The 14,490-nt window shown below is 36.8% G+C and overlaps 1 long non-coding RNA gene across 2 annotated transcripts in view; it reads right to left on the bottom strand.

Annotated features, from left to right (window-relative positions):
- Nucleotides 1-14,490, bottom strand: part of LOC114045815 — a 617,680-nt gene that overhangs the window by 123,012 nt on the left and 480,178 nt on the right. For both annotated transcript variants that reach the window (XR_003569432.1, XR_003569433.1), the window contains exon 6: nucleotides 2,985-3,084. This is a non-coding gene — a long non-coding RNA (uncharacterized LOC114045815). The remainder of the gene's footprint in view (nucleotides 1-2,984; nucleotides 3,085-14,490) is intronic.

Here is a 14,490-nt window from a genome sequence, read left to right on the forward strand (position 1 = left end):
TAGGCCCACATTGTAATCTTCATGTTCTACTGTTCAATGAGTTCTGAATTCACTTAATTGTCCTATCAATTCAAAAGTGTCAAACTCATGGCCCTCGGCTCCCCAAACTCCTCAGCATGGCCCAAATTTAAATTAAAGATTACGATTAAACTAAGACTAGAATGTAATTGGGAAATATCGACACCACTGATAGCCCATATGTCTCCATCTTTACCAAGAATAGCACAAGCAATTTTGTCAAATGCTTTGCTAAAATCAAGTAAACCATAAACAAAGAATTCTCCTGATCTACCAGTCTGGCAATAACTGTCCCTGCCAAAACCAAACCAAAACAAACAAAAAACCCTATAGAAATAGAAATAGTGGCACCTGTGGAGATCAATGTTTTCCCCAAGTTCACATTCCCAAAACTAGTTCAAATCATGAAGTTTTAAGTTTTCATAGCAATTAATTCAAATCAATTTATATAATTATAAAGGCCAACCAAAAATAAATTCTCTAAGGTTTTAAAAATTCCTATACTAACCAGTATTTTGAATCCAGTTTTTGAGTCAAGTCTGTGTGGTGGGAAATTTAATCTTTAAACTAGTCTTGAGCCACGTGAAGTAATAACCAAGTAGTCATGTGTCCAGCCTACTGAAACCAGAATAAAATTTAGCAATATCACCTCTCAATACATGTAGTTCTAAATGGTAGTCAATAGTTTCGGTTTAGAGTTGCAATGATGGACTTGACATAAGGAATTTCTTGCAGATTAACAACTGGCTAGGCTTCTTTACTTAGATTATCAGTTGTTCCCAGGTGATCAGTAATCCTAAGGAAATGCAGCACTCATTAATGCATAACTAATCACTTTAGTTATCCTGGTCACATTTAAAAGAGCCAATGTGTCTTGGGAACAGAGTTTGGGAACAGCTTGGGAACAGAGTTTAACTTTGTTATCTAACATTATAAAGTAAAGACCTATCAAGTTATTTTTGTGCACACCAAGCCACACAATTTCAAGGCAGGTTAGCCTAACAGATAAAGCACTTGGAAATTTTATCAGGCCTTGTAAATCTTAAGCCTGGCACTACTTAGTTCCATTCTGACAGTATTGGAAACCTACATTTCATTATTGTTTCAGAGCACATGAATATCATTTCTACTGACAAAGAATTGGTCCCTTGACATAATTCTACACTAGACAAGGCATATCCATTCTCACCACATGAATGCATATCAATAGCACGTACACTGCTGCCCCAAGATAATGATCTCCTCTCTAAGAGAACATTGCTTAGAGGTGAAGGTCCACTTGGCAAAAACAAATATTCCATAATATTCACACTCAAGCAGATGAAGTAAAATCAGTGCATAATGCCAAATACACACATAAGTATATATACATAATCAAGGTTGTATATAATTGAGTCCAGGTAGAAATCATTTGCAAGATAGAGTTAGTTCAAGAAACTGCATAGGCTGGGAAAGGCAGGAACTACAAACAGCAATAAAATCCGGTATCCCAAAACAATGTTATTCATCATTTTCTCCCTAAATAACCTCAGGTCATTTGATAGTTGTTCTTTCAAAGCATTTTAGGAGTTTGAATTATCTTCATCATCTTCCCAAGCATATATACAGTAGGAGTTCATTGTTTTGGCTCTGCATGAATTCCGTGTTAATAAAGTTTGTCCTTCCTTTTTCTTCCTAACGACTAATTAGTCCTAACGACTAATGCTCAAATAATCCTTTGGTAAGGATCAATGTAATTCCAATAATTTTTGTATCTTACCAATAGAATCAGGGAGATCAAACTGCCTCCCTTCCCTGTCCCCTACCCCTATCCCATCCCTCCATTACTTGCTAGTCCATAGTAATTGAATATTGTAGCTTTGGTTACATGAACAGTAATGATACAGAGAGGCAGCAGGTAAAACCAAATTGAGATTTGGTCTCAGGAGTAGTAAGACCTGGGATCAAGTCCTGCCTTGTGAATATACTAGCTGTGTGCTTATGGACAGGTCCTTTAATATTTCAGTGCCCTAAGCAACTTCTTTTTTTTTTGGTTGGGCAGCGGGGGTTAAGTGACTTGCCTGGGGTCACGCAGCTAGTAAGTATTATATGTCTGAGGCCGGATTTGAACTCAGTTCTTCCTGAATCCAGGGCCGGTGCTCTATCCATTGCACCACCTAGCTGCCTCCCCACCCACAGGCAACTTCTTAAACCTATAACTTACAGGAGTTGCTGATCTACATGGTGAAGGTAATTTACACACCAGGAGTTCCTCAAACCAATGTACTCACACATCTGGGATACTCCTTCCCAAATGTACAGACATAGCTGAAGTCTCTAAGAAAATGACCTGCCCAATGTCATAGAAAGGGGCAATAAAAGTAGATCTGAAAATGGAGCATAGCACTCCTCTATTGATTTTCCAGTTTTGCAAATATGATGCTTTATGACTAGTTTGACCCATTCTTTTACTTAACCAATTTTGAGTTGATTGGATGTCATAGGAACATGCATTTAGTCACAACTATGGTATTGGTTACTTTGATGCAGTTTCTTGTTAGCTAAAACTGAGCCACAGGTAGTAAAGTAATAGCATTATTTTATCTGCTTACTGTACTATCACCTCACAAAATACTCAATTTTGCAAGAGCCAGCAAGTTTCTTTGTAAATTTACCTGATGGCACTTTTGGGAAAGGAGTAAATAGGGTCTCAGTCTTGTACTGAGTGAGCATTTCACTTATTAACTAAGGAAGGGTCTTCCTAGGTAAGGGGCTAATGTATCAGCTTATATAGCTGATGTTTGTATATAGACAGATGCTATGGAGACACAGATAACCATTTAGCCTTTTCAGCTAGATAAGGTGAAAAATGTGTTGCCAAGGGCTTTTCTTCCCCCCTAGTGCAAATCAACAGGTGGTTTGGCACCTATATTTCTGTTTGCTTGTGGTTTTCACCTCTGGCTTCAGGAAAGAAAATGAAACGATACCTTTTCAATGCTGCATTTCAAGTTGACCATATGGAAAGCAAGGTTTCATTCCAGCCAACTCTCTTTCTCTCGCAATGTGGGGGGAAAATGCCAGCCTCTGCTGCTCTCGCCATCAGCCATGGTACAGATGTTTAGAAAATGCAAAAATAAGGAGAGAAAAGAAACAAAAAACCCCATACAAATTAAGTTTTGCATAAATGAAAAACAGAGTATATAATTACCATAACTGAAAAAGGTAAATGCTTTTTTCCCCTTGCATTAGCCAAGAAGAACCAAAACAAACAAATAAAAAAGTTGATGTTTTGACTTAATCAACGGTTTTCATGAAACTAACAATTACAAGGACCAGCTCAAAATGACTAAAGTGGGAATAAAAAACAGACTCCTTCTAATCTGATAAAAAGGCTTTTAAAAAATATCCAAGAATGCTATAATATGACCTACTTAAATGAATTTCCGTTAAAGAAATAGGCCCAGTAGAAAGCCCAAAACCAAAACATGTTTTTCAGGTACTAAACTAAATAAACTAACTAAACAAAAAATATAGCAAGCCACTTTTTTTCTTTCTCTCTCTCTCTCTCTCTCTCTCTTTTTTACTGCTGGCAAGGGAAGAAAATTTGTTTGGAAATAAGAAAAATTCAGAGAACCAGTGAAATAAAAATGTGACTGAGGAAGAAATAGCTCTAAGATTTTTTTAAAAAGTGCATTCCCCAGAATATCAGTCCTAACTAATAAAACTGACAGGACCTATCAGTTATGTCCTGATTAATAGTACTTAATCATTTGAAGGTAAATTAACATTATGGAAATTACTTTATTAAAAGAAAGAGATAATAAATGTGAATTGGAAGAGGGCAGCTTGCTATAGTAGAAAAATGAATTGGCCTAGGAGTCAGGAAAGCCAGATTCTAGAACTGGCTCTGTCACCCATATGCTATGGGATATTTGGTCTCAACCTACTATCTTCATCAGCAAAATGAAAGAGTTAGATTAGATCAGTAGTTTTTAACCTTTTTAGCTTCATGGACTCTTTGGAGGGTCTAGTAAAGGTCCTATGGACTCCTGGGAACAATATTTTTTAATAATTGAAATGAATGGGTCAGGCATGTTGTCACATGCCTGGAATCTTTGCTAGGGGGAAGCTGAGACTGATGGACTGCATGACGGATTCTGAATTGCAGTAGGGTGAAAGGTAATTGTGTACCCACACTAAGTCTAGGACTAATTTGGTAAGCCCCTGGGAATGGAGGGTCATCAGGTTGCCTAAGGAAGGGTGAAATAGCCCATGGAGGAAAAATTGAGCAGGTTACAGCTTCCATACAGATTACTGGTAAGATATGAACCCATGAGTGGCCAGGCCCTTCAAGCCCAGGTGAGATAGGGATATCTAGTCTCAAAATAATAATATCAATCATCATCATCATCAACAACAATGATAAAAGGGAATGTCAAATTTCAGTTACAGGCTAATGGAAATAAAGATGTAATTGCTGTGCATCCAAGTTTATGGACCACCTGAAATCTGTCCTCCAGTTTAAGAATCCCTAAACTTTCTAAGTTAATTCCAAAATTTCTAAGGCCTTTTTCATTTTGAAGATTCTACGATCCTAATTAAGTACTACATAGAGATGAGTTGGGCATTTCTACTCTCACCTCTCTTAAAAAAAAAATAAACAATAACACAAACAAACAGAAAACAAAACAAAACAAAAAAAGCTGATTGGCTATCTCCAGGGATGGGACCATGAAGAGAGCACACAATATTGATACTACTTTTGCAGTAATTTTGTTAAAGTAATTTCTTTTAAAAGAACTATTTTTTGTAAAGTAAATTAAGCCTTCTTCCTTCTTTGCCATTTAAACCCATGGAGCAGGAGAAGAAGAAAAAACTATGCCATTCTCCTCCCAACATTAAAACAGAAACTCAGTTGCATGTCATTAAATGCAGTTGTATATGACCTTCTCTTAATGTTTTCTCTTGCCCACACACAGAAGTGGAGCTTTGTGCAGTCCTTTCCTCATTTCTTCCTGGATGATACCCTTGCAACTGTAAAACAGAGGGGTCCTCCTCATATAAAGAATAGCCAGTAAACCCTTCCCACCTGTTCCTCTGAAGTACATGTCTTGATGAAGCTGAGGTGTAGATTGCATTGTGAGATACTGGGGATAATAGGAACAAAGTATTTCATCTGCCATATAGTACTACAGTTAATTTGCCAGCTCTGAAAGAAAGTTAAGACCCACTAGAGTTCTGGCAAGAATTTTGGGTTTTCATTGAATAATGATAATCTTTTTAAAACACAAAACCCTTTCATTTAAAAGCTCCTAAGGCACTATCCAGAAAATAAGTCTGATAATGCAAGATTTTTCATGCCAGAGGTCTCATCTAGGGACAGACAAGGACATTATAACTGGGTCTGCAACAAATCAGAATGGAGCTAGACAGAATGCAGGTCACCTGACTCCCATAGGGAACAGAAATTTGGTTTTCCTTAATGGCCAGTGTCTTAAGGAATAAAGTCTTTAATACATATATACCTAAGGAACCAGGGGGATGGCATATCCAGGGGTCCCATAAACAAAGCTTTTATTACTGGTTATTGTTTTGCCAACTGATAAGTCTAAGGTTCATTAAACAGTACGTTTAGTGAATGCCAAGGTCTGGGTGCTGGCTTCTCCTGACAAAATTGACAGGAGGAGGTTTACAGAAACAGAATGAAGAGATTCAGTGGTTGCTGTGGTGTGTGAGCCCTCCCTGCTGGCTAATCCATTGCCTGATGTCAATGACGGAGATGAAGCAAGATGGTGTCGGAGAGATCTTCCTGAAATATCTCTGTTTCAGGTAAGGGAGAGGATGAAGAGACAAAGCACTCGTGGGAACAAGAAGAGATGACAGCATTGTGATGGTTGGGGTAAGATGGATCCAGATGCCTTTGGTGGGGGGAGGGTTAAGGAAGAGTGCCAACACTGGTTATTGGCAGCCCCAATTCATTTTGTTTAAGCTCATATAAGATTTCTGTTCAATTTTTCTAGCACATAGCTTTGCTGTCAGGATTCTAAAATGCTTACAAGAGGCTGTGAGACAGAGAAAACATGTTTCTACATTGCTCACTTTGCCCAAACCCAGAAAGTCATTCCATGATTGTCCTCTATGGTTTGCCATACTTTGCTTCTACAGGCTAACTTCCATACTTCAGGAAAATTCTACGCCTAGGGTTTCAAAGCTCCTATATAACAGAGAGGCAGCAGTTGCATATCTGTAGAGGCTGTAGTGATATGAACAAGGCCTGGGGCAAAAAATCCTGGTGTCTCACTAGTGTTCTGTTCTGTTAGGGTATATTGCCAACATGTTTAATAAAATGAAGGTCAAAATGGTAGACTGCTAAAAATGGGAATATTTCGGTGGCAGGAATAACTTGCTTGTCATCAACTTGTTAATGCAATAGTCAAACATTTCTGTGACATGTACAATATCAACTATAACTTCAGCAGATAAAGGGTCTAGAACAGGGAGATGCTGCAGATGCTTTAGCTCAGAGGAAGGCTTAGCAGAGCCAAAACGTCAGCAGGGCCTGTTTGTTCCATACTTTCCATCTCGCTTTGTGAAAGAAATGTTAGATTACTGCAATGACAAGTTTGTGACAAGCAAGTCATTTGTGCAACTGGTGCGCTCCTGTTTTTGTCTGTTTACCATTCAGACTTGTGAATGCCATTTCAAGCACTTACAGGATTTCTGGCTCCTATTAAGGAGAGATGGCTCCTCCATGTTTAGAATTCTCTGCTTCGAAAAGAATTACTGAGCAATGATTTATCTTTGTGACCACAGCCTTGCACCAAAGTCTTCTTTGTTTGTTGAAAACGAATGGGTTAGTTGTAGCATCATAAAATGGTATCATAGGGACTGAATAATGTGAACTAGGAGAGGCTTTTCCTCTAGGGTAACAGAATAACTATCACAAGCAAAGAGTAAGATTGTGGTTCAGAGTAAAATAACTTGCTCCTCTGCCTCAATTCCTACAAGGATCCATTGCCACATGGTACGCATGTAGAAGCATAGATTTGTTCACTATTAGCAAAGGTTATGATGTCATGGATGTTTCATATTCAGCTTTCAAGATGGATGCTTTGAATTTCTAAAGCAAAGGAATGTGAAGATTGGTGGAAAGAGGTGGATATTATTAGCCTGAGGAAGAGAAGACTTGGAGCATGATAACTGTCTTCAAGTATCTGAAGGTCTATTATATATGGCAGATTAGAGACTTATTCTATGTAGCTCCAGAGGGAAAATCTAAAGCCAATGAGCAGAAGTTATAAGGAATCAGACTTTGGCTTGAAAGAAAAAATTTCCTATGATCTGTCCCAAACCTGAGGGGTCTTCCTCCTGAGGTAGTGAGTGACCCTTCAGTAGAGATATACAGACACTTAATGATCACTTATCAGAGACATTATAGAAGGGATTCCTGTGTCAGGGAAAAAGGCAGTTGGACTAGATAACATCTGGGATCTTTTACATCTCAAGATTGTATGGTTCTCTTATTAAGGGACTATGATGGAATATCAAGGAAAGAGCAGGCACTGTGGTAAGTACTGGGAATACAAAGAAAAGTGGGGAAAAAGACAACAGCAGTACAAAAAATAATCCCAGCTACCAAAGAGCTCACAGTCCAATAGGGGAGCTAACATGAGAACAATGTACAAACAAGATATATATATGTATATATATATAGGATACATTGGAAATAACCAGCAGAGGGAAGTCATTAGAAGACGTTAATTGGCTCCAAGCCAACCAATCCAAATTCAGAAAACACTTAACTGTGTAGTAAAATAATGATATCACATTATAAAATTAACGTGTGAGATCATCTATATGAGGTCACTTTTTTTTCTGTCTGAATTTCCTACAGAAAGTAGAATGAAGTTCAAAGTTAGAATGAAGAGTTCAGAATTCTATTCTTAGACCCCTCATAGATTCACTGAGAGACTTTGGACAAATCACTTTTACCTCTTGGGTGTTAGTTTCCTTTTCTGTACAATGAAGATAATAATACCTACTCCCAATCCACCTGACCTGGATGGTGTGAAAATTCTTGATAGAAGATATATAGAGTATACTTAGTGTCCCAAACCAGTATTCCATAAATGCAAGCTAGTATTAAGATTTCAATTAGGCATTGTTGTCCTAATGTTTGGATATAATTTTACAAACAAATTTAAGGGTGATTCTCAGGAAATGTTCAGCAGGAAGACTTAAAGCAGAAAGATATAGGGAAGGAAAATCATATATCTTAAATATTTATTGGGGCACAAGATAAGGTATGGAGAAGGAAGGGAACCTACCTATCCATACAAGGAAAATCATAATGCAAAATTAGGCAGAGCTTGGTATAAGTAATTAGAGAATGACAAGTAAGTATAGATTTATAAAAGTCAATGAAATAGAGGCACTGATTCTATAAGCCCAGAGAGCCTTTGTTCTGTTATTGGTTAACATTTTGATCTGGGAACAAGGTAAATGGAAATCATGAAAAAAATCATGATGGGGGAGAGGATCCAGGAAGAAAAACTTGGATCAGGCTGTTTCCATCTTCTCCAAGCCTCTGGGAAAGGAAAGGCTCATCAAGATGTTATTCCTTTTCCCTGGCCTGACCTACTCTTGCTTTAATACACTAGGGAAGTGGTAAAAGTGGTTCTAACATAATCACCCATCTCTGTACTGTAAATGGAGAACTTCTGGCGGCATCCCATTGGGTCTCTGCCAACTTTTTTTCTCTCTGGTCTTGTGTAGAGCCTTCAGTTTACCCTACTCTTTGCTCCAGTGTAACCTCCAGAGTCTCCAGGGAGACTTCTTTTCACTTGTCAATTCTTCTTTTTAGGTGGGGCAAAGGGAATGCATCTTTCTTATGGTTACAAGGATTACTGAAACAGTCTAAATTTCTAACTTTTTACAGAATTATTTTTTTTGTGTCATCATTTGCTTTGTTTCTTTCTAATGACAGTTTTGTAATAAGTACCCTTGTATGGTAACTCTGAGCTATGCAAATCTAAACAGTAAAGAGAATCCAAGAATCCAAGATGTAGAGACCTACTATTGAGTTGATTTCTCTTGTACATTATGCACATCCTGCTTCAAGTCATTTTTCAAATGGCAAAGAAAAGGTGCATGCTATCTATATGATATTCATGACTGAACTGAATCTATCTGGTATTCCTATATAGAGCAAGGCTCTTAACCTTTTTTGTATGTTACAAACTCCCAATAGCCAATGGACCCTCTTTGAGAATAATGTTTTTAAAAGCATAAAATAAAACATATGAGATTGCAAAAGAAAACTGATTCTATTGAAATAGTTTTTTAAAAAGAGAAAGAAACAAGTTCATGTACCCTCCTGAGTGTATTCATGTACCAACTAAGAAAAATTTACCTCATGCAAACTCTACATTTTTGTTAAGCTTTCATTTAAAAAAAATTCAGACTAAACCACTAAATGTGGAGTTCACTTTTAATTTCTATACCATATTCCCAAAATTATCAAAGTGACATAACAGGCTATTTGTATGCATGAATACACCCAAAGATGTTGTTACTGAGTGGCTTTTCTCCTCTCTCCACTTCATACTCTCAATCCAATTTCCCAGCTCTCAGAAGTAAAAGGAGACATTCAAGTTCAGAGACCTCAGGTTTTTCATTAATCGTTAAGGTACTGGGTTCCATCTTTTTGCTCAAACAAGACTTATGTGTACGGTAAAGGATCTGTGTAATCTTTTTGATCCTTACCCTGTTCTCTAATTGCTCTCCATGGCTCCTTCCTCTTGATTTCTCTTACCCTGATAAATGCCACCAACCCATGTTTGGTTTCATATTTTTAGAAAGGAATCAAAAGTATTTCACATAGTGCTGTACAGCAAATTCTGAAGGCCATAGTTGTGAAATTGACACTACAGACCTACATCCTTACCCAGTAGCAAATAGGGATATAAACATACCCAGGAGAGCAGGAGAATTAATAGGGAATTAGGCTAATGTTTCAAACAATATTTAACATTAGTTTTTTTTCTTCTTGTAGATTTCAACCTGATCCATATCTTTATTATCATTCCCATTGATTTGAAGTTTTTCAATGGAATATGAGCTGTGAAATAATATCCTTTTTCTTTCTAGTCTATGTGTACCACAGTACTTTCATTTCATTCAACCTTTATTAAATGCTTATTGATAAGACACTGTTAGGTACTGTGGGGTACAGAGGTCAACCTTGGGATTTCTGAGTTTCCAGTGTCACAAAAGTTTTATAAACCAAAAAAAAAAGTTCCTATACGGAGATAAGTAATCAGTACATAGTGGGGAATATGGGTTGGTCAATGATTAAATTAAAGGACATGTTGGTATTATATGACCAGGTTTCAAATGTGAGGTTAAAGAAAACTCAAGTCCCAATCACCCACTATCTGCTGTGAAAATGGCTTTTCCATTTACCTCACTGTTCTTAATTTCTGTTTCCTTTCTCTATACATTGCTATACAAGGATGCACTTCTAGGTATAGTACTGCATTTTGGACTCATAGAATCCTAGTAGGTTGGAACCACAAAGGACCTTCAGAAAGCAACCCCCTCATTTTATAGCTGCAAAAACCTGTGCCCAAGGTTACTCAGTGATTAGACCCCAGGTTTCCTGATTGCCAGTCTAGTTCTCTTTCTGCTATACTGGGATACCTATGGGCCCACAGGTATGCTACCATCACACTTTCATCTAAGACAGTAATTTTCACCTCCCAGTCAGTTAACAAAATGTATAAATGCTTACTCATAATGTTCGGAAAATGGTGGGAGGTCTTATGAAAAGCTTTTAAAAAGCTGCCATATCTGCCCTCTTAGGCACTTATAGTCTAATGGGAAAAGAAGGTAAACATGGAAAAAGTAAAGGTAGAGTAGAGTTTATATATGTGTATATAAATGTGTATGTTATATGTATATATACACATACATATACGCACACACAGATGTGTATATACATTGTGTGTATATGTGTGTGTCCAAACAGTGTTTATATATACATGTGTGGGTGTATATATATGTGCGTGTGTGTGTATATGTGTAAGTATATACATATAGATCTCCAAAATTAAAGCTTAAAAAAAGCACTAAAACTTTTGGGACACCGTGTGTGTGAATGTATAAATATTTGCACACATATACACATATATACACACACATTTGTCTTTTCCATGTGTTTGTACTCTTTCATATACATGTATATATTTACATAGAGATAAACACATTGATGTGTGTCTGTGTATATGAATTTTAAACTGAGAGCTTTGTATATGGAATTTTGTGTTAAGAGTATGCTTCAATGAATTAAATTTCATTCATAAAGTTTATTTTTCTTCTTTTTGGCATAATGTAAAGAACTCATCCTTGACAAAAAATCCATTCCTTTGGTTTCTGACCCCATCTCCAAATCATTCTGAATTCATGCTGCATTCTGATCCTAGTCTCTACTAAAGTGACTTGTTCAGCTTCCTTCCTAAACTGGTGTTATCAGAAGCCTTCCTAATCATGCTCTCTATTCCAACATCAAGATTGGTGATTTCCAACTTTTTGTAACTGACACACTGTTGGTTTTCATTCAATTTTTGCAACACTCCTGGCCTCATTCTCCAAATGCTATATGAGCCATACTTCTTATTGTGAGAGGCAGAGTAGTAATTATAAAGAACAAAGACTATGGAGTCAATGGATCTGAATTCAAATTTTCATTTTCACCATGTGATTTTTGGCAGTTTGCTTACCCTCTCTGGGCCTCAGTTTCCTTATTGTAAAATGAAAGGGCTGGAACAGATAGTCTCTCTTTCAGCTACAAATCTATCATCCTCTGAATTCAGATGAATTTTGTTTTTATAAGATTGCAACACCAGGTCTGATAATGCATAATTCTCTGGGATGTCCTTAACTCAAAGGTGGAAATCACCGATCTGGATCACGAAGGGAATAAGTTAAATAACAATGAAGATCAATTCCTGAGAAATGTGGTTAATAGCTTCTCCCATGTGGATGATGATCTGCTAATAACAATTCCTTGAGTAGAACTCTCCAGCTGTTGTACACCCTCTAAATAGTTCTATGATCCATTTTATTGTTGTGTGAGGCAGAATCAAAAGTCTTGTTAGTGTCTAATTAGGCTGTACCTATCTTTTCCACTTACTTCATCAGGACTGTCATTCCTTCATTGAAGATTAGATTAGTTTGTCAGGTTGCCTTCTTTACATCATAATGGTTATTGCTTAGTATCCTGATCTTTTCAAAGTGTTTTTAAGACAATTTTCAAGATTTCTCTCACTAAAGGATGAGATCTGCTAACATGTGACTATAATCATAAGGACAGGGACTAGAAATGTGATTTTACTGATATAGAGAAACTCAGGTGAAGGGACTCCCTCTACCAATGAAGGTCTGCTCCTTCTCTGCAATTTATATTCTCCGTTGACTAGAGCAGCAATGTAAAACTCAAAGAAGAACAGATCCCTGTGGGGGACATATTGACTTAGAAAACAAAAAAATCAACATTATGGTGTACTACATCTTTATTTATCTAATTATAATTATTTTGCTTTAATAAGATTAATAATATTTAATATTATCACTTTGTTTATTTCCAAATTACATTTTAATCTGGTTCTGACCTCACTCAGGAATTCTGTGGCTCAGACTATGAGTCTGATAACTCTGGTCTAGAGAACCAAAAGGTTAATAAGTGTCTTGCCCAGGGTCACATAGCCAGTAGGTGTCAGAGGCAGAATTTGAACCCAAGTCTTTATGTCTTTGAAGTATGATGTCTATCTACCATACTGTCCCAAACCATTGCAATCATGCTAGATTACAATGAATATATTAGTTGGGTAATAATCTGAGTTTTCATGTATTTATGAATATGCATTTCTTAATGATGGTTTATTATATGTACATGACAAATTATTAATCTATTATATATTATATTCTGCAACATAGAATAATTCCTCCAAAAAGGCAACACGATCTTACAGAAGAGTATCAGCAGTTCATAAACACATACATTTTCTCTACCTCAATCTATCCATCAATCTATACTTCTAAGGTAGTAATATAGTACAACTCAACATTCTTCAATAATAGAGATGCCTGATCTTTGGCTCTGCGGCACTTGGTTAAATTTTCTGCTGGGTCAATATGACATGTGAAGAAATTCAAACATATTTGCTTTTATAATTTTAGAGAAAAGAGTTTTTAAGTGATTTCTCCAGAGAGAACAAAGGCAGGGACACCCAATCAGGGCTATGCGCATTGTAAATTTAGTGGATTGTGTTTAAATGGTTCTCTTGAACTGAGTACTGAAAAGAAGTGGAAAAATTCTGGTCATTACACCTCTACTTGGGGTTCTTCGGAGTTAAAAGCAGCCAAGTAGACCTTTTGTGAGAATTTCTCTACAAAATTACTCCTTGCCTGAGAACAAATGTGAGAATATTTTGGCCGAAAAAAGATTTCTGGATAAAATTATCATTGTAAGTGAAAATCGTGGACTGGAATAGATATCTTTCCAATGGTTGTCCTTTACTTTCTGCCTGATATCTACCTATTTATTTCAGATACACAGAGATGTATATGTATATGTATAACTGTGACATCAAATTGGCCTTAACTAACTGCATCTTCACAATAACAATAGATTTTACTTCATTTACAGCAGAAAGGGTAGAAAAAGTTGAAGAGTCAATACACATACTTCTCCCGAAGTGGTGAAACTTGAGGCATTCTGTCATCATCTTTGTCCCATGGTCCCCCCCCTCTTTTTTTTTAACTTGACTCTGTATTAATAATCTAAACTGAAAGAGAAGAACTAGAGAAGTACTTGAGGTCTCCAGGAGGTATAACCTGAATTTCTTCTGCCTTAGTCAAGTGAATCTTTTAGTATTAACAAAAAGAAAATGGAAAAATGGCAGTCTATCACATTGCAAACAATCCCAAAGGATTTCAGAAGCCATACCTAAGAATATAAAATTCCCTTGTCCCTATTTCAATTACTGTGCTCCTTGCTGGCTGATTCTAAATTGCCACTGGTTTCCAAGACCCTGACCTTTCCAGAGAAAGACAGAAGAGAGACAGAGAGAAGAGTGGGGTTGAGGGGGGGAGATAGAGAGAGATTTAGTACCTAACATTAAAAAAACCCCAAACACAATAAGGAAAGCAAATGATACAAACTCTTAAAATATTGAATCTATACCATTTACAAGGCCATTTCTCACATATCTATATATCTATACATCTACATCTATCTAGCTATATACACAAAAAATTTCATAAACGATAATAGAATCATGTTTCTAATTCATCCATGGATGATGTTGAAAATGTTCTCTATTATGTCTGGTGATGTTCTGATGATAATAAAAGGCTTGTGGTTCATTCCTGATTATTGGGGGGAGTGTGTGTGTGTGTGTGTGTGTGTGTGTGTGTGTGTGTGTGTGTGTG

Source organism: Vombatus ursinus, unplaced genomic scaffold (genome assembly GCF_900497805.2).
Source record: "Vombatus ursinus unplaced genomic scaffold, bare-nosed wombat genome assembly UNPS02001419.1, whole genome shotgun sequence".
Lineage (NCBI taxonomy): Eukaryota > Metazoa > Chordata > Mammalia > Diprotodontia > Vombatidae > Vombatus > Vombatus ursinus.